We start from the raw sequence: 7,605 nt of genomic DNA, 5'->3' as shown, positions 1-7,605 counted from the left end.
GGCAAAAAGGTTAGCCATCACTTCTCTATTGCATTGTTAGAAATAAAAAATAATCAGTGTGGATTATTTTTTTCATATTTTGTGGAAATGTTATAAATGCTATAAAATCCAATAATACTGGTGGCTGCCTTTTTTTAACTTAAAGAACTAACTTTTATGTTACCATAAAGTATAGACATTTGGCTTTACCTATGGCAAACATCTTAAATAAGGCAGAAAATATTGCAATTTAGAATTTAGAATTTGAGCTATACTTGTTAATCACTACATAATAATCCCATTTATATAACAGCATACAATGCTTTTCAAATGTTCAAATTGTAGACTTATATTAACATCTTTTTGAATTTTTAGTTAATGTCACTATGTTTGAAAATCTCCTTTTAATCTATTTTTCTTCATTATATTATTTTCTAAATTTTCTTTAAAATTGCAGAAGTAATAAATGAACAAAAGGAGAATTAAGAAAAAATGTAATTAATTAAATAATTAGCTACGTGTAGATAGAAATTCAAAGATTTACATAAAAAGTCAATTCGGTCTAGCAGTTAAGGCATCAGGCTATGAGACTGTGAGTTCCAATCCTGCCTTAGACATGAAAGCCAGCTGGGTGATTTTGGGCTAGTCACTCTATCTCACAGGTTTGTTGTTGTTGGGAAAATAGAAGGAGGAAGTAATATCAGGTTTGTTCACTGCTTAAAGTTGCTTATAAAAATAATAAAGATAGGAAATAAATAAAATAAATAAATAAAATATTTCATGGATATATAATACTCTTCATTTGTAATTACATTGACTCATGCCTAAACACAAGGAGGGAGGGAAGATAGGTAAGTTTCACCTCCTTCTGACAACCTGCTTTGCTGGAAAGTGAGTGCAACAAGACTTGACTTGTCCTTAGATACTTTCTATGCAGCCAAAAGTCAATAAACACAGCAAGGATGGTGTATTCTTTTCCATTCTACCACCTCATCTGTAGAAATACATAGAAATTTGAGAATGTAATAATTATTAATAAAAACTCATAGGTATGATCAGGGGTGCTATTCAGCAGGTTCTGACAGGTTCTGGAGAACCGGTAGCAGAAATTTTGAATAGTTTGGAGAACAAGCAAATACCACTTCTGGCTGGCCCCAGAGTGGGGTGGGAATGGGGATTTTGCAGTATCCTTCCCCTGGAGTGGTGTGGGAATGGGGATTTTGCAGTATCCTTCCTCTGGAGTGGGGTGGGAATCGGGATTTTGCAGTATCCTTCCCCTGCCACGTCCACCAAGCCACGCCCACAGAACCAGTAGTAAAAAAAATTGAATTCCACCACTGGGTATGATACACATATTGTGCAAATGTGTGGGAATCAATTAAAGAAAGAAAGTAACATGATCTAGGTTTTTATCCACCGATTGCTGTTTGGTGAACCACAAAACAGAATTCAAAGACTCTTTGAATCTCAGTTGCTGTTGCAGTGTTCTCTGCATGGGAGAGAGGGGGGTCTTCTTCATTTCTTTTTATCCATAACTTAACCTGAAAATATTTGTTGATGCCCCTTCCCCTCTGGAGGAAGAAACGGAGGTCTGAAGACAGCTCTTCAAAAAAGGGAGGGAACTCCCGCAGTGGAATGAAGAGCCAGCAGTAGACTGGTTCTTTAATGATTTGAAGCAAAGAGAGGACTTGGGTCACCCATAAGTTACAGAAAGTTCCTCTTCCTATTCTTACTTTCCATTCTTTTTTAGTTTGTATTAGATTTTACAATTGTAATTATAACCGTCAATAAAATTAGTATTAAAAATATTTGTTGATAACAATAATGTTAGATGAACAATTATTTCGTTGCCTAGGCTTGGACTCCATAGCACTGGAGCATTTGGGAACGCCAGTCTTCCATAATGGAGAGCAAACACAATTCCCTTGATTGATCCCATCCAGAATGTTTTCCGGAGCTTACTGGAAGGAAGGGAGAACTGGCAGCTAGTGGAGCCAATTGGCAAGCCCAAATCAGTGAATATCAAAAGCAGCCATGTTTCCTCAGCATGTAAGATGGACGGGGGGGGGGGGGGGGGGGCGGCGAAGGAATCAAACTGCAACTTTGAATGGCAATTTGCATATATTGCCCCCACTTCTGTGCCAACCTTGTGCAAATGTCCAAGACAGCTGCCAATTGAGAGGGTTTTTTTTAAAAAAAACTGTGTGGCAGCTCTCACAACATATTTTCCAGCCCTCCCATACAGATACAAGCAAAGAGAAAGTCTGTCACAAACCTGTTTGGCCCAAGTAAGAGTTTATGAAGAAAATTAAAACACTCTCCTCTACTTACTGACCAAAGAAACATAGCAAATTTGTTAATTTTAATTCACCTTTTAACACAGAGTTAAAAAGATGTTGAGACTTTTGGAAAAAGTTCAGAGAAGAGCAACTAAGATGATCGAAAGCCTGGAGACTAAAACATACAAAGAACAGCTGCAGGATTTGGATTTGGCTAGTGACTAGTCTAAAGAAAAGAAGAATTAGGGGTGACATGATAGCAGTATTCCAGTATTTGAGAGGCTGCCGCAAAGAAGGAGGAGTCTTTTTCTCCCCTTTTCTCTCTCTCCCTTTCATTTCTGTTTTCCTCTACCACTCCCTCCTTCCCTTCCCTCCCTCCCTCCCTCCCTCCCTTCCTTTCCTTCCTTCCTTCCTTCCTTCCTTCCTTCCTTCCTTCCTTCCTTCCTTCCTTCCTTCCTTCCTTTCTTCTTCCTTTCTCTCCCCCTTTTCTCTCTCATTTGCTTCCCTCTTTTTCCTCTCTTATTTCCCTCTCTTCTCTCTCCCTTCTCTCTCATTTGTTTCTCTTTTTTCTCTCTCTCATTCTCTCCAGTGGTGGTTCTAACCAGTTTTACCACCAGTTCGCATCACGCATGCGCTTTGCTGCCCTGAGATGCTGGCCTGGGCTGGCTGCGGCCGATGCTTCACATTGTAAATGGCATCCCCTCTCCCTTCTGAAGCCCATTACGATGTGGAGCATTGGCTGCAACCGGTCCAGCCTCTTGGGGTGGAGAGCAAGTCACGTGACTCCCCAAGCAACCGAGATGCACACAGCACTAAGAAGTGCCAGAAGAAGCACCCTCGAGATGAGAGGCAAGTACAGGGGTGCTTCCCTCTCGTTCAGAGCAAGTCTCCATCCCCGGTCATCCTTACTTTCTCAGGCTACATAAGGAGTGACTGGAAGGGGGAGGGGCAGGAGCAGGGCCAGCCAGCCAACAGGGAGCCACAGCAGGGGGATGAAAGAGCCACATGCGGCTCTGGGGCTACAGGTTGCCGACACACTGTCTAGATAGTCACTTATCTAAAATGGTATAGGTTCTCCTGCTTGAGCAGGGGGCTTGACTTGAAGACCTCAAAGGTCCCTTCCAGCTCATTTTATTTTATTCTAAACCAATCCTGTTATTCATGGGAAAACATTGGCTGAATAGTTATTCATTTAGTAGTAATTAATTTGATTCCATTTATTTATGTATCTATGTATTTATTTATCAGTCATATTTGCGGGTGGCGGTGGTGGCGGCGGCGGCGGCAGCGATCACGACGATGGCGGTGGAGGTGGCAGCACCTGGAGGCCCGGCTATGATACCTGCGTGCATTGGTGGCAGAGAGGGTGGCCGCACAAGTGGCTTAGGATCGCTTAAGTCTCTTGGGGTGATCTGGACATCCCACCTCTTTTTGAAGTTCTAGGGGGGGCTAAGCCAGTGAAACGGAGTGGCCTTTTGAAAAAGATCGGGGGGTGGTGAGTGGTTTGAGGACTGTCAGAAGGGGGATGTTGGATTGGTCTCCCCTTTCGATTGTCCCCCCATCAGGCCTTGGCCTAGTATGGCCACTCAGCTCAAACTAGAAGTTATCGATCGACCAGCTTTGGCTACCCCCATCCAAACATCTTCTCCCTCCCTGTGTTACTCCTGCTGTTTGATTACATCTTACTCCGCTTTTTGATACTCCATTTTGCCTTCTTGATCCAATCCTCTGGCTTCTGCTGATAGTTGGCGGGTAGGAGCCAGAGATACTGAGAGTCCTGGATTATTTTTAATTACATTGTTGGGAGATGGACCATCTTTCTCTTTCAGTCTTTGTGACTCTGGACTGGTCGCCGTGAGAGGGTGGCTACTGAGACTTTTATCTCCCTCTGGACAGACTTATTTAGTCATAAAATCTCTCACCGCTGTGAGAGGGCAGTGGGTGTTCCAGTATGTTTGGCTTTTTATAACATCTTTTTCTTCCCGCTGTGTTAACCATCTCCAGCACCCTAAGAACATTGTCCTTCATCACCTCCAGTTCTTCTTTGTTCTCGGTGTATACAACAGCGGAACTCCTTGCACTGCGAGACTCCCCCCTCTCGCAGGCTTGGCCCTCACAGTTATCGAGGGCTGCCCTTGATGATGGGTTTTGGAACCCTGAGAGGTGGCACGCTAAGAAACGGGGGTTGTGGGGCTTTTTAAATAGATTTTGAGAGTCAATTTTAAGGGGATCCGGGAGGAGGGTGGTATTTAATGTAAATAATGAGGCTGGGGGGGCCTCTTAAGGATCTGCAGCCTTGCCAGTCAGATGGTCATGATGGGTTGGATGGATAGGATGGGGATGGGGGCGAAGATGAAGCTCGTAGAGGGGAGGGACACTCTATACCTGTGATGGTGGGACAGGGCAGAGGGAATGGAAGTAGGGGGCGGGGACGCCTTATCCGCTGTATTCAGGTGGTGGTGCGTTCCCGCTCCTACTGCTCATCCTGCTTCCCTGGGGGTGCAAGAGTGGGGGACCCTGGACTCTGGCTAGTGTATGTGAATGCCAGGTCCGTTGTGAAGAAGTCCCTCCTCGTACGAGATCTTATTGACGAGGAGGGGACAGACCTGGCTTGGGGCAAGAGGGGGGAGTTCCTCTCACTGATTTATGCCCCCCGGGCTTTTGTGTGCTACATCAGCTGCGATGCCAGGGAAGGGGCGGGGGGTGGCAGTGGTTGTTAGAGAAAGTCTTAGTCCTAGGGAGGTCACTGTCCCTCAGATAGGCGGGTGTGAGTCTCTCCTATTGAAATGGGACCCTGGAGTTCAGTCGGGCTTGTTGGTCACGTACCTATCTCCCAGCTGCATGGCCACAGCCCTGCCCGCACTGCTTGATGTCTTGGCCAAAGTGGCAGTTGAACTCCCCAATCTTTTGGTTGTGGGAGATTTCAATCTGCCTTCGATTGGTGAGATATCTGAGACAGTCCGGGAGTTCATGGCCTCCATGGCGGCCATGGACCTGACTCAGGTTGTTCAGGGCCCAACTCATAGGGGAGGTCACACACTTGACCTGGTTTTTCTCTCTGGGCAGTGGATAAATGGTCGGGGTAGGGGGGAACTCTCCATTGCCCCCCTGTCATGGACCGACCATTCCCTCCTTAGACTGGACTTTCAATCCGCCAACCCTTGCTGCTGGGAGGCGGAACCAGTAAGATGGTTCCGCCCCAGGTGCCTGATGGACCCTGAGAGGTTCCTGACGGAGCTTGGGACATTCCCCGCCTCTCAATCCCACGACTCAGCTGAGGCGCTGGTAGGATCCTGGGAACGGCCGGCGGCCAGCGCCTTGGATCGAATCGCACCTTTGCAGCCTCTGACCCGACGCAGATCCCAGGTGGCTCCCTGGTTCTCCATGGAGCTCCGGGAAATGAAGCATTGGAAAAGACACCTAGAGGAGTGTTGGAGGTCCTCCCAGTCTGAATCTGATCGAACACAGTTAAGAACCCACATTAGGTCTTATCTTGTGGCGATGGAAGCGGCGAAGTGGGACCACTTCATCGCTCTCATTGCATCTGCAGAAAACCACCCAGCGGTCCTGTTTAGAGTGACCCGCTCCCTCCTCAATCAGGGAGCGAGGGTGTTAGGATATGGTTTGAGCCTAATAAGTTGTCCAGGCAATATATGTGTACTGTAACTTTAATCTGAATATGTATTGTATGACTTTAAAGTTTTCCTGCTGATTCATTGTAATGCTGAGTCATGCTGTAAGTAGATAATCACTGGTTGTGAACGTATTTAAGAAAGGTACTGTAAAGTATGCAGTTGATGATATGCTACCATTGTGTGAGGAGTTGCTACCATTGTGCTATCATGGTTGGATGGATCTGCTACCATCGTGGTTTGTGAACCAGAGTGAGTTTGTTATTCTAACCAACTATTGTTTGTGTGGTAAGAAGATATCTGTAACTTCGGACTGATTTTACTGGCAAAGACTTGGAATTTGTTTAAAGACTATGAGATTGTTTTTTCACTATAAAGTAAACTTTTGATAAACCAGTTTGCATATCTCTTATTCATTGCTCTCAGCAACATTTCTCTGTGCATTTACTCTGCTGGTTGGTAACACAACAACAATATCCTTAACAGAGGGAAGATCCCTTGCAGGGCAGAGCTGAGGATGTGAAATTTCCGAAAGATGCCCTAATTAATTCATGAGCCATGAGCCAAACTTCAAAAGAAATACAGTCATTTATTAGGAGCACCATTTTGGCAATATTCGGGTGCAGTTAGAACTAACCCCACGTAGATTTACGTTCCTCTATGACCCTGTCTCTCCCCTCCTCCCTGGCCATGTCATAAATCACATTCTCCAATTAATCACTTTGGCTGGCTGTGAAATCCAACACCCTCCTTCTGATTGTGGTTAGGAAGCATGTATGGAATGTAACTTCAATCAGCTCCATCAGTTCTCCCTCCCTCCTGCTCATGGCAACTTGAAAGCTTTGCAAGTTGACATTCGGCTCCCCTCACTTCCCGAGGGTGACCTGTGCAAAGCAAAACAATTTGAGCACAGATGTAGAGTTTAGGGACGTGACCCCCCACCTGGCTTGTTTGGGTTTTCTGCATGAAATTTGGCTATAAGGCGATCAGCCTGGATATTTCGACTCTTTACCCAAGATGTCTCTGATAAGAGGTAACCCTTCCACTTGATTAAATATTGGAGTTGTCTCCTATGCCACTTCGAATTGAGGATTTGCTGCACCTCATAATGGGTCTGGCCCCTTATGACCATGGGGTCTGGGGGCTCACGAGGTAGTGGCCTCAGGGTCGATCCGACCACAGGTTTTAAGAGGCTACTATGGAATACCGGGTGTATCTTCCCTAGCAGTCGGGGCAACTTCAATTGCACCGTGACCGGGTTGATTATCTTTACTATGGGGAATGGTCTCATAAACTTTGGCCCCAATTTCTTGCTGGGGAGCTTTAACCTCAAATATTTTGTGGAGAGGTAAACTTTCTCCCCTAATTGAAATGGCCTTTTGGGAGCTCGGTGTTTGTCTACCTGTTTCTTATAGGTTTGTGCCGCTTTAGCTAGTGCTTTCTTGACATTCTCCCAGGTTGCTTTCAGTGTCGCCATCCAATCGGTCAAGCTGACTGAGGAGGGGGGCTCCCTTGGGTACTCAGGCATTGGGACAAAGTCCATGCCACTCACTACTTTGAACGGGGTTAGCCCTGTGCTACTGTGAACAGAATTATTATACGCGACCTCAGCAAAAGACAGGAGGTCCGCCCAATTGGACTGCTGATAGTTCACGTAGCACCTCAGGTACTGCTCTACCATGGCATTCAGTCTCTCTGCCCCCCCCCCCGTTGGT

This window comes from Pantherophis guttatus, chromosome 1, assembly GCF_059756535.1.
Source record: "Pantherophis guttatus breed Tessera chromosome 1, ASM5975653v1, whole genome shotgun sequence".
Lineage (NCBI taxonomy): Eukaryota > Metazoa > Chordata > Lepidosauria > Squamata > Colubridae > Pantherophis > Pantherophis guttatus.
This window is presented reverse-complemented; position numbering follows the sequence as displayed.